The sequence below is a fragment of the Odocoileus virginianus genome, chromosome 13 (genome assembly GCF_023699985.2).
Source record: "Odocoileus virginianus isolate 20LAN1187 ecotype Illinois chromosome 13, Ovbor_1.2, whole genome shotgun sequence".
In the NCBI taxonomy this organism is placed as follows: Eukaryota; Metazoa; Chordata; class Mammalia; order Artiodactyla; family Cervidae; genus Odocoileus; species Odocoileus virginianus.
In genome coordinates this window covers 17,646,578-17,664,279 of record NC_069686.1, presented here as the reverse complement: position 1 = coordinate 17,664,279, position 17,702 = coordinate 17,646,578, and the positions used below count along the sequence as shown (strand labels likewise).

Here is a 17,702-nt window from a genome sequence, read left to right as displayed (position 1 = left end):
TGAATGGAAATGGTATAAATCAAACACAGATTTATCATAATTTTCCAAGTCACTTGTTGGAAATGTGATTCTTTTCACCTAGAGAAAATAGTACTTTCTCTAAATAAAGTAGTTACAAAGTTCATAATTACCCTTATGGTATGCACTTTACTGGACTAAGCTAATAAACTCTGTAACATTTCTGTTCCCTAGATCCACCATTGTACATTAACATTTGAGTAAACACATTCATTATATAGGCAGGATAGCAATTTCCAGATCTAGTGCTAATGTACTTCCTGGCTAAAGCTGAAACTCTTAAGAGCAATTAACTAATTCATGAGTTAATATTGTTTAGACATCAGTCTTTAGAACTAAATGGGATAATGTATGTAAAATGCTTAGCACATTTCCTGCCATAGAGTCAGTACTCAATAAATGATAGCCACTAATATCAGTATTATCAAGTAATGATGCCATGAAGTTTTGTACATTGAATATTGCCACTTATAAAAAAAAATTTTTTTAATGTAAAGCATTTTCAAGCTATGGATACATTTCTCAAATCCATGGTTTTATATGATGGAAACATTTGCTTGCTTTCAAAAGCCCAATCACTACTCTATCAATCCAAAGTCAATTAAAATAGTTACTAACAGTTTTTCCCTGTAGTAGACTTCAGTCATCTACATATTATATATGCATGTCACTAAAAACAAATGCTACCATCCAGCATTTTACTTAAAGATGTGTCAGTTGGGTACTGGGGGAAGCTGACACCAAAACAGAGTTAGGCTGATTGAGAGGTAGCCAGAACAAAATTTAGAGATGAACTGGGGAGGGAGTGCCTCAGACTATGACAGCAGGACAGTCTTGGCTAACATAATGGGGAGCTCAAGAGCAAAGCTTGCCCATGAGGATCCCCACTTAGGGCAGAAATGGCCAGTATCTTCACCATGCCAAGCCATAGACCGAGGTCTACCCTAGCTGAGTGGCCTTGGTTTGAAGGCTGAAGCAGAGTTTGAGGCACCAACAGATGGAGCTTGTTGGCTAGCTGCACTTTTTACAGCTGATGAGAGATTCTTACATAATGAGGTATGGGGAAGTCATCCTGAGTTACACACACATTAACTTGAATTTTATGCTAATATATTCTGTTTGCAGCCTATCAAACATACATTGTACATCTGCTTTAATTATTAAAGAAAAAGGTGACTGACCGGAAGAGAAGAATGTCCATGTTGAAGACAAAGATTAAATGCCTCCTTTCCTGGGATGCCCACGCTGGTTTTCCTTCAGTGATAAAACTCCCTTTCCAGGTGTCAAGGCCTTACTGACTTGCTGTGCTGATTGGTTTTTGTTTTTTTTTTAACATTTAAGAAACGTACCACTGACTACTTTGATGTTCTTTGTTCTGACAAGATATACAACTGTACTGAAAAACATGTTTCTCCAGAGTAGTTCTTCGAGTTATCTAAGAGGCTGTCGTAGTTCTTCAGAGTTATCTAAGAGGCTGTCTCCTGGGCTATATCCTCAGTGTGGTTCAAATAAAACTCTCCTATTTCTGTTATAGATTGCTTGTTGATTATTTCTGTCGATCCAGCTAAATGGTAAGTTTTTTTCTGGAGGGAGACCTGAGCAGAACATTCCCATAACATCCTTAGAAGACATGCTGGAGAAGACATGTAGAAGTAAAACTCCTATTTGACCTTTTATTTTTCTGGCTGTGCCAGGTCCCAGCTGCCAAATGCAGGATATTTAGCTGTGGCAGGTGGAATCTAGCTCCCTGATCAGGTATCAAACCCGGGTCCCCTGCACTGGGAGCACAGAGTCCAAGCCACTGGACCACCAAGGAAATCCCAACTTGTTTGTATTTTTTTTGCTGTCAAATGCCTTTCTTACTTAATTGGTCTCCCTAAAAGGTAGTTTTTTAATCATGCTTCTGTGGAACACCTGTCAGACAGAATTATGTAATAATCGCCTGTTTCTAATTTGGAAATAATTAGGAAAAAAATTGTAAAAATAAAGCTAATTGATAGAATTTTCTCAATATTGTTTTCTTCTAATGACATATCTGTTCACAAGAATTAGTAGACAACAGTGACAGGAATAGCTGTTTACACTTTTTCTTGAACAGAATAAAATCACATCCACAAAACTATTTACCTAAAGTACTCATTTTCTCTTAGAAAAAACCCTGCTAATTTGTTTGTTGGAATTAGATCCAATATTCATGTTTTTCTGAAAAATGTTTAATTCTGAGAACAGAAGCACAATTTGCATTGTTTAGCTACTAGAACAAAACTTAGAACTCCTCTGTTGCTATTAAAAGTAAATAATAGAACTTCCCCAAAGATAATCTGAAAAAAATCATCTTTAAGATAATTATATAAAGACTTTTTAAAATAAAAAATCCATCATGCAAAAGAACAAGCTCAGTTATCAATCAGTTATATAATGTTGACTATACAATGAAAGTAAACTACAATGCAAAGGAGGTAGGGCCCATGGTTCTTTGTGGTCAAACATCATTCTTAAATTAACAAGTACATCTCTTAAGTCTTATTTTGCTGTATGAGAATTCATCCATTCATTCAACAAACATTTATGAAGTGCCTACAATGTAAGGGCATTGTAAGTAGACAACTATGAACAGGAGCTTTACAAAAGAAAAACGCAGGTAGCCAAATCACATATGAAAAAGTGATCAATCACTTTACTAAATAAAATAGGAGTTAAGATCCCATTTGAAATACTGCTAATATGTGGCTCAGATGGTAAAGAATCTGCCTGCAATGCAGGAGATCCTGGTTCGATCCCTCAGTCAAGAAGATCCCCTGGAAAAGGAAATGGCAACCTATTCTTTCCTGGAGAGTTCCATGGACAGAGGAGCCTGGCAGGCTACAGTTCATAGGGCTGCACAGAGTCGGGCACTACTGAGCGACTGACATTACTACTAGATTAAACACCTGTCAAAGCCAAGGATGAGAATGTGGAAAAACATGAATTTTCAGTGTATATTATGATGTACAGTATGTGTAAATTTATGTCACTTTTTAAACTAATTTGGCAATTTCTTACAAATCTACCCAGATTCCAAAAGTTCACTCCTATGTATACATCCTAGAGAAATTTGCACATATTTTGGAATGTTCATAGCAGCGCTTTCTGTAGCAGCAGAAACAATTGGAAATATCCCCCAAATCCAATGACAGGAAATAAATTTTGATAGCTTATTTATTCAATGAAGTAATACACAGCAGTGAAAATCAGTGAACTATAGCTACCCACAAGAATGAGCCTTAGAAACATAATTTTGAGTGAAAAGCAATTACCAGAAGACTCATACTGTCTGAGACCACCACTCAAAAACAAACAAGACAAAATGTGTTGCTGAGGCATGTGTAAAACTATGTTTTGAAAAGTGAGAGGAAGTTAAATGCAAAACTCAGGCAGATGCTTACATGGACAGGATAGCAAGGGAGGAGAATGTGGGTTAATGTCAAATTTGAAGATTTTGTGCTGGATACCAAATTCATGGAGAGACATAATATCATGCTACATAATTTACATATGTTACATGTATGTTCTTTAATAACTTACAAATATTTTAAAATTATTTGGATACTTAAAAATATTTCTTTATCAAAGTATAGTTGATTTACAGGGCTGTTTTCATTTCAGGTGTATGGTAAAGGAATCAATTATACATATACATATAAAAATTTGGAAAAAATTTAAAACAATGAAATAATGCTACCTCTTGGATAGCCTATTTCTATATCTAAATTGGTTTATAGCAGAACTGACAGTAACACCCAGATTCGTCTCTGAGGCTAGTGATCTTGAAAAGCCCACTTTAAAATAAACAGACTAGAACAGAATAGTTACACTACATGTTCTCACTGAAGTGCTCTTTTTAAAATTTATTAAAATAATGATTTGTTATTATAAAAAGTCAAATATTTAAGAATATTAAATGAGAATAAATTCTTCTGTGCACTTCTCAAATCCCACAATTCCATTCCCCAGATATGATTACTGTTAATACACTAATATATATTATTCCTGATGTTTTCTATGCATATATGAATATGTGTATTTATATACATATGTATATATATATACCAAACACATATTCTTTTAAAAATAAAAACACAAAACCTGTTTGCCTATAAATACTCTTCAATAACTTATTCTTTTATTTGACAATTACATTTTTCATGTCATGATTTTACCCATAAATCACCCTGAATATTTTTAGCGGTCTTATAGTTTTCCATTGTATTGGATATGTTGGTTGAATTTAAACACTGACTTGATGACAGGTATTTAAGTTATTGCCTATTAGGGCATTAAATGAGACTTTTCTTTGTTTCAGCTGAGGCTTTCAAGTCTGCAAATAAAACAGAAGGTGCCAACTACCCCTACAATATGAAGTGATCTCCTAGAACTCTTAGGTGGGACTTGCAGAAGAGTTCTCTATAAACTGGTTGGGGACCTGAAGTCATCATCCATCTTAAGATATAAAATTACTGAAGTTTATATGATTGAAAAATAAAATCTAAAACCTTAGAAGGAGATGACATTTTGAAAAACACTAAAGACAAAGCAAGGAGTCGTTTTACTTTACTGAAGAGAAGGTGGCCAAAAGGTACAAACTTCCAGCTATAAAATAAATAAGACATGAGGGTGCAATGCACAGCATGGTGACTCTAGTTAATACTGGACTGCATATGTGAAAACTGTTAAGAGAATAGCTCTTTAAAAGAAAAAATGACGGCCAAGGAGACACTGGTCTAATGTTTGGACAATGATGGTAACAAGCTATACAAAAGGTTAAAACACTCCATTCCTATTTTGCTTCACTTTCATAATCATTATCAGACCAAAGACAGGAGAAGTAAAATAGGTTCAAGAGAACTGAAGCCAAAGATGAGCAGAGTTAAAAAAGTATATGCACCAGGAATCTCTAAAATAAATTATCTCCAAACCTGGAAAAATTATGTTTGATGCAGAATTATGAGTTCTCAAATACAAGCTCAGTTATGTGGCTGTCTTAGATTGGGTTTCCCGGGAACAGAATGAAATGGAGAACTGAGTTAGAAATTTTACTGGGGAGAGTTCTTAGGAGATAAACCTGGAAGGAAGTGAGGGAGGTAGGAATGGGCAGAGCAGGAAACTTTCCTGCGAAGTGGTTGCATTCAGCTGACTGATTCTCAGACAATCCTTCTGAGAATTCTAGAATTGGGATGGCTCTCCAGAGTTGTCTCAAACTGAGGTGAGATGGTGGGGCCATTTTATTCTTGCATCAGTTACTACTGGACAGAGGTCACTTTCTGGAGTTGGGGCGGGGGGCATAGATTCTGATGATGGTATTCCCAGCAGCTGGAGATTTGACGAACTGACACTAGGAAGAGAATCAGGGTGAAGTAACACAGTATCTACTTTTACTCACTAATTTCTGTTTTAAGCCTCTATTTTAGCATGCCTTTCAACTTCTGTGCTATCCTCAGGCTCATAAGGGAAATCATTCTGCCATGTCCCAAGTTGCACTGGGAAAAGGAGGGCTTTGTGAGGCTTTGGTTGCCTGGATACATCATTTAGATACCTCCACCCATTCTGCTCCTTCTGGGTAGGAGAAAACCCTCACGTCTGGCATCTTTCTCAGGGGTGCCCATGTTTTCTTCTGGTCTTGGATTTCCAACCATACAGAGGGTTTCTCCTTTCTCTTTCTCTAATCTGAACAAATTTATGTAGCTCAACAGACCACAGGTAGAGATGAAGAGAAGCAGGGGGTGTGACAGCAAGAAAAGCAGACTGACTACAGATAACACAACTTTCCCCATCTAATTTTTATGACCTGAGTTCCCTCTGGGCTGAGGGGTTTTTTTGGAACGTCTAAAAGCACAAGCTTCAGAGATTTAAAAAGCTTTTCTTTGCTTTTCTGCTGTAACAACCTCTCCTGGAGGCAATGAATGCATTGACTAAATGAATAAAGTCAAAAAGTAAAAGAAATTCAGGAAAGAAAACCTTTGGTAACATCTCAGAATATTATCCCGCCACAATTACATCCAAGGATCCTATCAGGACCTGTGGATGAGAGCAATGAAACCTTGTAATAGTCTTTGATGGTTCAGGGAGAAAGGAAAAATGACCCAATGATCAAAGTCAGAGAAGAGTCTCCCTTAAAGTAGGAAGAAAGAGGATGCTGCAAACCATAGACTGATATTAATGTCCACATAGAGAAAATGCCAGACAAAGCTCATCTTGGTTTTTTTTGATTCTTTGTTTTGGTCCAGCAAAGGCCTTGAAATAAGGTATCTGGACTCCAGCAAATAATTGACTTGTCTCCTGAGATATCACTGTGAATAAGATGCATAAATGGGGACCAGAAAACAAAGGGACTGACAAATTTAAATACAAGGAACAACTATCCCCAGTGAACATAGGAACATGGCCAAAGTCAAGTAGTCAAGATACAGATGGTTAAGGCAACTATGACACATGCAGAAAGTTGAACAGAACAGAGGACATGATGCTTGAGGAAGTGAACCCCAGGAAGCCAGGTCATCTGGAAATGAGAAGTGTAGCATCTGCCACGTGGAGGCTAATTGAGTCTCCAGGCAAGAATACTGGAGTGGGTTGCTGTGCCCTCTTCCAGGGGACCTTCCTGACACAGGGATCAAAACTGTGTTTCTTACATCTCTTGCATTGACAGGTGGATTCTTTATCACTAGCGCCACCTGGGAAGCCCCAAAGGAAAAACAATCAGGGCAAATTTCTGATAGAGCTCTATCCATCAGATAGAGCAAACAACAAAAGCAAGCCAACAACAAAAGAAACCTAGGATCTTGTGAGGTAATATGTTTACCAGCAGTGTGGTGTCATGGAGATTCATTCATTCTACTAACAGTATCGATTGCCTGCACTCCCCTTGGAAGAAATGGATAGGATCTGATGACTTCTAAGTGCCCCCTCAACTGTGAGCAGCTCTGATTCGACTCTGCAGAAAATGTGAATGCTAAACCAAAACCATCTGGATTTTCACTCTTTTACAAAGATGTTTTACATGATTTACAGAAAAACTAGTGATTCAGAAAGAGTTTCATAAAAGCCTGTGGATACACTCAGAGTTGATTTTATGGCTCATGACTGGCAATATTAATGGAAGCACTAATAAAAGTTATGATATGTAGTCATAAAACACCTAAGCGTGAATTCATAACTCATGTTCCAACAGGGTAAGGCAGGTCATTTTTCCTTTATGATTTAATGCCGAGTAGATTTTAAACTTAGCTTTCCACAGGAGACCTATAAACCTCAGTGTAGGTTAAGATCGAAGTCCAACTATGCTATTTCGAAGATAAAATAGTAATGAACATATGGTTATGAGAAAAACCTGACATTCTAAACTTACAAAGTGAAAACGGTTTAGTCACCACACTTGACAGCATAAGTGTGCAGGAGGTTTCTCATTGGATTCTCCTAACTTGAGTTTGATAAGTTGACTTTCTCTCCTTCAACTCTACCAAGAGTCTAGACCAAAATTTGATGAGGAATTAAAACTCACTCAGGAGCTACTCCTCTGACACCTGCTGGGGAGGCCAATCCTAAGATCCTGGATCTTACGAATGAGGGTCCCTGCCAGAGGGTGACTCTGGCTGGCCAGAGTTCCCTTCCACCTTGTGACTGTTAAATTGGTATGCCAACCTGACTGGGCCAAGAGATGCCCAGATCGCTGGTGATACACTATTTCTAGGTAAGTCTGTGAGCATCTTCAGAAGAGATTAGCATTTAAATTGGGAGACTAAGTGAAGATGACCACCCTAAGCAGTGCAGGTGGGCACCATCCGATCAGTTAGGGATGGAGTAGAGCAAAGAGGCAGAGGAAGGGCAAATTAGCTCACCCTGAGCTGAGACCCAAATTCTCCTGCCCGTGGACTTCAGTGCTTCTGGTTTTCAGGCTATTGGACTCATATTGGGATTTACATTATTACCCCAATCCTCAGATCTTTGGACTCAGAGTTAATTATAACACTAGTTTTCCTGGTTTGTAGATGGCAGATCATGGGACTTCTCGGCCTCCATAACACATGAGCCAGTTCCTATATAAATCACCTTTTATGTCTCTATGTATATTACTGTTTCTGCTTATCTGGAGAATCCTAATACATACCTAAAACATACCAGAACAGTGACTCCCCCCATTTGACCAAACAGGTCCAGAATCCTTTTCCAGGCATTATTAAGGATGCTAAGAGGAGGGTTGGGCTTCCCTGGTGGCTCAGTGGTAAAGAATCCACTTGCCAATGTAGGAGATGGGAGCGCAATCCCTGGGTGGGGAAAGTCCCCTGCACAAGGAAATGGTAACCCATTCCAGTACTCTTGCCTGGGAAATTCTATGGACAGAGGAGCCTGGTGGGTTACAGTTCATGGGATCACAATAGAGTCAGACATGACTTAGTGACTAAACAACAACAACAAAGAGGAGGCGTAGAGGAAGCTTATCTCCTGAGATCATACAAGCACTCAAGTCAGCTTGAGCCTGGAGATGCTGGCAACCCATCTGTGTCACCACAAGGAAAGAACCTCCTTGGGAGTAAAGCAGGGCAGAGGAATCAAGAATTGAGAAATGGAAAAAGACAGGACTGAGAAGATCCTCTGAGTCTCTGAATCCAGCTATGACTGAGTCCATCTGAGCCACTGGACTTTTCAGATTCATTAAATAATGAATCTTGACCTATTTAAAATAGCTTGAATTCAATTCTGTCACTTTGCCACTTAAAGGGTCCAATGAGCCGTAGCAGAGTTACTTTTATATTACTGGCTTATTCCTAGTACAATTTCTGGTAATTATCTTCAAAGAGATAGTAACTTTGAGTAAGAAGAGATCTTTTCATTGACAACTTAGAGAGGACTGAAGATGTAGTCACTCATTTAATTTACCTATTTTAGAAGGGAGACCCATTGAGACACACTAGTTTAAAAAAGGATTAATGGTGAGCACCAAAGCTATTCTGAGATTTGTGCTTCTCTTTCAAATTAAAATGAATTGATCATTATAGCATATTTTCCAAAAATGGCTGCACCAATATATTGGTCCCATCTCACATGTTCTTTGTGAGATGTTGCTAACACCTGTCCCCACAAGAGAGGACATGTAGGTATTCTTCTTTGAGTCTAGACAGGGCTTGCAACAGCTCTGGTCAGTGGGGAATGATGAAGGTGGTTCTGAAGCTGATGCAGCTTCAGGGACTTCTTTCATGGTCTGGTGGTTAAGAATCCACATTTCCATGCAGGGAGGCTGGGGTTCGATCCCTGATCAGGGAACTAGATCTCTCATGCTGCAACTGAAGATCCTGCATGCTGCAAGAAAGATCCCACACACAGCAAGAAAGATCCTGCATGCCACAACTAAGACCCAGTGCAGCCAAATTAAAAAAAAAAAAAATACAGCTTCTGCCTGGCCCTCTCAGGACACTTGCCTTGGAACCCAGCTTCTATGCTGTGTGGGAAGTCAAACCAGATGGGGCGGCTCAAGAAAAGAGGACTGGAAGCTCCCAGCTGAAAGCCAGCATCCACTTCCAGATGCATGAATGAGCAAGCTTTTATATGGCTCCACTCCCAAGGCCTGGACTCTTCCAGCTGAAGTCCCAGACATAGTCACCATGCTTCCCACTGTGCCTTGTTTGAATTCATGACCAACCCGCCCCCCCACAAACTACAAGAGATAATAATAGGTTATTATTTAAGCCACTACATTTTGGAGCAATTTTTAAACTAGTAATAGATAACTAATATGGTGTTCTTGGTTGAGATGATATTTTGCTGAAAGAGAAAACATAGAAGGTACCTAAGCATGGAAGTTAAAAATCTATTTTCTCAGAAAACGAAAGTGAAATGGAGCAGGACCCTGTGGTATCTGCCCCGCCCCCAGTCCTCTGCCCACCTTAGTCTATGGAAAAAACTTAGCCAAAGAATAAGTTTAATCAGAGAAGTGAGAACATGCAACAACAAAGGAAAACAGTCAAAGGAGACTAAATGATAATAATGTGGTCATTAAGAATAGTCAAGGACTTTTAGTTCCTTCTCAAGGGCTATGGATAATTTTCTGAGCCACATTCTCCACCAGGTGGAGAAGTTAATTACATGATGACCAGACTGTAACCATAATGTAAGTTGCCACAATCCAGAGAACTGGCCTCAAGAAATGGAAACAAACTGACTCTGGAACTGAAGACTAACTGTGCTTATAACAAGATAACACTGGTCAGCCCACCAGTGACCAACTTCAAGATGACGGTCAGATATGACTGCTGTTTCTGCAGGTAGCCCCACTCTGCCTATAAAAGCTCTAAAACCTCTTGCCCACTGATTGTCAGGAGGGGAGTCAGCCTCTGGATAGGCACCCTAGGCATCCCTACTCCTTACCCCTACCCCCACCGGATGCTGGCATCCAAAATAAACCAAACTTTCCTTTCTACCAAGCTGGCCTCTTTAATGGCTTTTGAGCAGCAAGCAGCTGAACACTGCTTTTGGTAACAAAAGTAGGGGAAGAATTATTTGGGAAGTTGAACCAGACATTGTCAGGTAGAAGAGAAAACATGGAATCTCCAAGTGACTGTTCAACCTTTGAATGCTCTTCCATCCAGAAAAATGGTGAAAACAAACGCATTAGTATTCAGTTGCACCTACCGATCTGGAGCTCAGCTTGGGAAGTTGAATCAATTTTGGCTGACACTAAAGCACAGATGACGCAATGTGCTCCTCAACCCACTTCATTCTACTCCTGGGCACATAGCCAACCCTCATTTCCCAACCTCCCCTGCATTTGGGTGGAGGTAACTGAGTGATTAATTGCTCACCCCTGTGGCTAAAATTCAAGTAAGGCCTGGGGTCAACTGCTCTCTCCCCACCCCACCCCCCACAGCTAATCAACCAGCCATCTTGGGGATTTACCTTTCCCATAAACCCTTTTTCTCTATCTTTGTGCTTTTATTTGGATTCCTGACAGATTTCATCGATCTCCATGCTTACCCTGCAGGCAGAATGTTGTTTTTGAAATGTTCATCTAATCATCCCATGCTTCTGTTTGAAACTTACTCCATCCAGCTTCTTCTCCTGCTAGTCCCTGCTATAGCTCCCTGTGCCTGGAATGCATTCCTTTCACATTCTCTTTTCCACCGGATTGGGTCTGGCTCATCTTCCAGGGCTCTGCTTGACTATCCCTTTATTCAGTAAGCCTGGCTGAAGTCGCTAGTCTAGCCTACTCTGGTTGCCTCTGCTATGTGCTCTCACTGTGTTCTTTATTTTAGAGGAGCACTTAATCACATCTTATTTAAATTCCTTAATTGTTTGTTTCCCTTTTCTGGATTCCAAGTGCAATAAGGGCTCAAGGGTATTGCATTCTCAGGGCCTAAAACAACGTATGGCACGTAGTAGGAGACATACACATAAATGTCCTATAAAGTGAAAGTGAAGTCACTCAGTCATGTCCAACTCTTTGCAACTCTATGGACCGTATACCAGGCTCCTCCAGCCAGGGGATTTTCCAGGCAAGAATACTGGAGTTGAGTGCCATTTCCTTCTCCATCTATATATATCATATATACGTGCTTAAATATAAGCAACAAATAAATCAGCAACAACAACAAAACAAGACAAAGAACAAATACAAAACCCACAACGATCTTCCTCCCGACAAGCTGTAGTAATTGATGTCAACTAGTTAGCAAGGCTGAAGCAGGTAAAAATTTTCCCTAAAATCTCTCAAGTCTCAGTCATGTACTGAATTTGCTCCAACATTTTTTTCTTTCCCTGGCTTGGAAGAAGCAGAGGAATTATTTCAGTTAAGAAACTAAGTTGTTTGTTCTTTTTAATTCTGAATTTGATTAATTGCTCAGGCTCTCTGAAATGGAAATACTTAAATTTTTCAACAGCCAGATATGTGTGAATTCCAGTTTGGTTTTTATTTGGAAGTAGACTGATGACTGGGGCTTCCCTGGTGGCTCAGATAGTAAAGAATCGGCCTCCAACGCAAGAGACCTGGTTCAATTCCTGGGTCAGGAAAATCCCTTGGCGAAGGGAATGGCTACCCACGCCAGTAATCTTACCTGGAAAATTCCATGGACAGAGGAAGCTGATGGGCTACAGTCCATATGGTAGCAAAGAGTCGGACACGACTGAGCGACTAACACTTTCATTTTCAGACTGATAACTGGTAATAATGGCGGTGATGAATGAAATAAATTTGTATACCTAAAATTTCTACTAGCACATGATTGCCAGAGTTCAAGGGGCATGTCTACTTTGAAGAAGAGGAAAGTTGTGAAAGAATGTTTAGAAATTCACAAAGACATTAATTTCCATTATTTTAAAGATCCAGTTTTAAAATTGAAGTGTCACTTCTGATTTTTGAGGTCACTGATTTATCAATATTTACAAAATTAAAAAAAAACTAGAAAGGAAGAGATCATATATTCAGATCATGCAGCTCTGAATATTCTTTAGTTTATGAAAGATTTACAAGATCAGCTTCCATAAAAAGCAAAAGAAATTTCCACAAACCCATTCCTACAAAGTTCTAAAGAAGGAAGAGGGAAAGAAAGAGGAGAGAATCTTAAAAGCTTCATAATGCTGTAGGAATCAAATCCCAGGCCTGGCCTGATTAGGTGAATCCTTTCAGGTGCAGAGGATTAACTGACACATTCGACTGAGAAGCTTGTCTGAAAGACAGTATCTACACCTGCACCCAGAGCAGCCTCCTGGAATACCTGTGAAGTGTCACTAACTCTCTTCTTGGCCCTTTTTTCCCTCTGTTCTTACAGATTTACTTCAATATTCAGATATTTTCTGCAATACAGGTCTCATAAAGCATTACGTTCTTTAGGGAAATATTGGATTGAAACATATATCTGTCGTGTCAAAGTAATAGCAGAAAACAGCAGAGCCCAATATAATGAATGATAAGCATGCCTCTGTTTAATTTGCATTTCTCTAACTTTGGATCTTTTCATATATTTGCTAGCTGTTTAGGCTTCCTGATCTATTTATATGTTTCTATTGGACTGTCTTGTGGTTTTCTTGTTGATTTGATAGAATTCTTTGAACACTCTAGTTATGCACTGTCCAATAAGGTAGATACGAGCCATGTGTGACTAAATTAAAATTAATTAAAATTTTAAACTGAGTTCTCAGTTATAATAGCCCCATTTTGAGTGTTCAGTAACTCGAGGTGGGTGGTGGCTACCATATCAGAGAGTACAGATACAGAATATTTTCATCATCACAGAAAGTTCTATTTGACAGCACTGTTAAATATTAATCCCCAGTCTATTTTTAACATAGTATATACATTCTTCCAAATGGTCATCAGGTGTGAATCTTATCTATTGTGTCCTTCACTGAATTGAACTTCTTAATATTCATGTAGTCATATCTGTTATGACTTAACCTTGTACATGTAGTTCTTTTATCCATTTGAAAGTCATCTTTATATGTGAGAAACAAGTTTCAACTTTATTTTTCTCTGTCCAGTGGACCAAATAGCATCTTGTAAATAATCCATCTCTTTCAGACTGACTTGTGGAGTTACCTCTATCAAATAAGTTCCCATATATACCTGGGTCTATTTTGAGTATTCTGTACATTCTATTCCATTACAAATCCTCTCTTATCCTGATCCATTCCTTGGTCAATTTGTCTGACTTGTGCCAGAAGTACACTGATGATTTGTTTGGTTGTTTGTTTATCACTAGAAGAGTAAGCCCTCCTTAATACAGACTCTCCTAATGATGTATTCAATATCCATTCTCCCTTTCTTTTTTATAAATAGAATTCCAACTTTGTTTGGGATAGCAATATTCCCAGCAAAAATTATTTGTTTTCTCAGTCTCTCTTGCAGCAAGGATTAGCCATGTGGTATAGTTATGAATAATAAGATGGAGGCAAAATTCCCTAAGGAATTTTACTTTTCTAAGTTAAAAGGACTACCATTTAAAAGAGAAAACCATTAATTGCTTTCCCCCTTTTTCTTGTCTAGAATGTAGATATGAGACCTGGAGGTACAATACTCTGAGGTGATAAGGGTAGGGAGAAATGTCCACACATTACCAACAGCAGGTCAGGAAAATTTAGAGTGACTATGGTCATTAATAGCATTGTTTAGTTTCAATATCAACCCTTGCCTGCCTGTGGACTCGATGCATGAGTCAAATCTTCCTCTGTGTAAGGCCCTTTAGAAGGGTGTTCTGATATTTGTAAATATATTCATGAATCTATTTCTTACTGTATCTGTTGTTACTGATGGTATTCATTTCTCCTTATTTTTCAAATTTCACTTAGACTTTTATGTTTTCACATAAACTTTAGAATACATTTTTCAAGTTCCTTAAAAACTTCCCTTGGATTTTGATTGGAATTGCATTAAACTTATAGATTAATAGAGGGAGAAGTAGAGCATTTACAATATTAAGTCACACCAACCACAAAAATGGTGTTGCTCTCCATTTATTTAAGTCTTCTTTCATAAAAAACTTATAATGATTTTTCCCAGTAAAACTCCTGTGCATTCTTTGCTGGGTTAATTTGTGATGAATTTCTAGAACACCTGCTTATTGAGTGTTGTCAATTTGAAGATGTACTTTGTTTGGTTTTGCTCTATATTTGAATATCTTTGCAATCTGGATTCATTTTCTTGGGCTCCAAAATCACTGCAGATGGTGACTGCAGCCATGCAGTCAAATTAAAAGACATTTGCTCCTTGGAAGAAAAGCTATGACCAACCTAGACAGCATATCAAAAAGCAGAGACATTACTTTGCCAACAAAGGTCCATCTAGTCAAAGCTATGGCTTTTTCAGTAGTCATGTATGGATGTGAGAGTTGGACTATTAAGAAAGCTGAGCGCGAAAGTGAGTTATGACTCCAGGAAGTTTCCTGATGCTCTGGCCATTTTTTTTTATTATTATTTATTTATTTATTTTGGACTGCCTTGGGTCTTCACTGCTGCAGGAGGGCTTTCTCTACTTGCGGTTTGTGGGTTCCTCATTGTGGTGACATCTCTTGGTAGAGCGCAGGATCTAGGCACACAGGCTTAATTGTGCCACCACACAAGGGATCACTCCAAACCACGGATCGAACCTGTGTCCTCTGCATTGGTAGATGGATTCTGAACCACTGGGCCACCAGGAAAGGGGGGAAAGGGTAGGGAGATGGAGGCGGAGTAAGCAAAGTGGCCAAGGTGCTTCATTCCCCAAGTTTTAGAGTTAGGTTGACCTGAGTTTAAACATCAGCTCAATTTTTTGCTGGTCATCTCTAGTTCTTGGGAAGTTCTGAAACTCTCTGAGCTTTATTCCTCACCAGAGAACATTATTTTTGCATTACAGATTGAGTTCTGGATTGAAAGTAACTCTGTATGCAATGACCTTTAAAGAACTTGACACGTTATAAACACTTAGGAAGTGGTATCTTAAAACCAAACAACAGTCATAAAATAAGGGCTGCTTAATTATCAATTATATGTTTTGGCATTTTAAGAAGTGTAACTTTTCATTTTTGTTTTTACGTTTAACAAGGAGGTGGATGGTAGTAGAAAAAAAAAAGAAAAAAAAAAAAAGAAAGCTGAGCGCCAAAGAATTGATGCCTTTGAACTGTGGTGTTGGAGAAGACTCTTGAGAGTCTCTTGGACAGCAAGGAGATCCAACCAGTCCATCCTAAAGGAGATCAGTCCTGAATATACATTGGAAGGACTGATGCTGGAGCTGAAGCTCCAATACTTTAGCCACCTGATGCGAAGAGTTGACTCATTTGAAAAGACCCTGATGCTGGAAAAGATTGAAGGCAGGAGGAGAAGGGAAAGAAAGAAGATAAGATGGTTGGATGGCATCGCCTACTTAATGGACAGGAGTTTGAGCAAGCTCCGGGAGTCAGTGATGGACAGGGAAGCCTGGTGCGCTGCAGCCCATGAGGTCACAAAGAATAGCACATGACTGAGCAACTGAACTGAACAACCAAAGCTGAAAATGTTCCCATCCACCTTGTCCCCTCATTGGTGCATAAAAAATTGCTGTATCAGACCATAGATTGTTTACCACTCAAAGAAATATAGTATATATTTTAATGTAATATTTTCTATTTGTTGCTTTCTTTCCCTTTGGTTTCTTTAGTCCATTCCCTTGAAACTTTCATTTGATCAAGATAAAAGTAAAAACGGACTGCTGTTTGGAAATATTCATTAACTTTCCAAATTATTACATGCATTACTTATTCTAACAATTCATAACATGAAGGACACATCTACATTTTTTGCAGATAGAACCAATCTATTTTCTTGTTTTGCTTGTAGTTTTGTTAATGAGAAACATTTCAAAATAACAATAGATAATATAAAAAACTTCCATAAGCCAGCTTCCTACATGAACAAATACTGACATTTTATAATTGCTTTAATTAAATTTCTTTTCCTTTTGATAATAAAATTTATTACTTAATTTATTTTCTTTAACAAAAAAATTATTATCACAAAGTTAAAGTTCCCCGTTTTTCCCTTACCATGCCCATTTCTCACCTTTCTAAGAAAATAACTCTTGAATTGGAGCATAGTCAGGCCACATTTTGTCTGCTTCTGTTATATACAACTGGTAATATATCACAAGTAATATAAAGCATTGTTTTATAGATTTAAAACTTTTACCTGTATGACACTCATGGTACATGGTCTAATTTTCATCCAGTGTTGTTTTTTAGTTCTTGCTGTGTTCATACATGTAGATTTAATCCATTTATTTTAACCTCTGGATACTGTTTCATTTTATAAATCCTTTTGTTGAGAGACATTTGGGTTGCCTCCATTAATTCATTATTACAATCAATGCTGCAATGAACTTTATTTTAGTACATGTGCTGCTGAAGTGAGCACTGCAGTGAACTTTAAACATATTTTCTTGTTCGTGTTCAGGTGCTAAGAATTCCTTAACCACATCTGTTTCCTCAATAAAGGCAATCTGTTCTTTAAAAGAAAAAAAATAGATGTTACTTCATTCTTTTCAAAAAGTAAATATAATTGATAAAATATCCAACAATATCTTTCCCTCTCTTTGTGTAAAATAACTGCTGTGTGTTAGCATGCTATAATGAAAAGATGGTCATTGTTATTACATTCCATGAAAAAGCTCTTATCAGAATGTCAACTTTCTTTATTCTATTGGAAATAATAGTAATAAAAGAAATTTCCCCTAGCCCCAACGAAAGCACAACCTATCATTTTTATATATACTTCCTCTGCCAAATATAGAGTCGGATAACTGTTTCATCAGGAATATTGAAATTCTTTATATACGCTTGCCGCTACTGCTGTTTAGTCGCTTCAGTCGAGTCCGACTCTGTGTGACCCTGTGGACAGTAGCCCGCCAGGTTCCTCTGTCCACGGAATTCTCCAGGCAAGAATACTGGAGTGGGTTGCCATGCCCTTCTCCAGGGGCTCTTTCCAACCCAGGGATAGAACCTGGGTCTCCTGCATCACAGGCAGATTCTTTACCACTGAGCCACCAGGGAAGCCCTTATACGTGCTTAGGTGTACAATATTACTGCATTGTTCAATATATAAACCTATTATGTATCTGAGTATTTCTATTATACCCATTTCTATAGCAACAGGATAGATTTACAAACTGTACATATACTTCATAGTAATGTTAAGTTGTACAAAAATTATATTTCTAA

General features: G+C 38.3%; 1 long non-coding RNA gene across 1 annotated transcript in view; it reads right to left on the bottom strand.

Moving 5' to 3' along the window:
* The window catches only part of LOC110138897 (uncharacterized), a 35,037-nt gene extending 17,650 nt beyond the window's left edge, over positions 1 to 17,387 (bottom strand). The window contains exon 1 of the long non-coding RNA XR_002314321.2: positions 16,675 to 17,387. This is a non-coding gene — a long non-coding RNA (uncharacterized lncRNA). The remainder of the gene's footprint in view (positions 1 to 16,674) is intronic.
* Between the last annotated feature and the right edge of the window lie 315 nt (positions 17,388 to 17,702).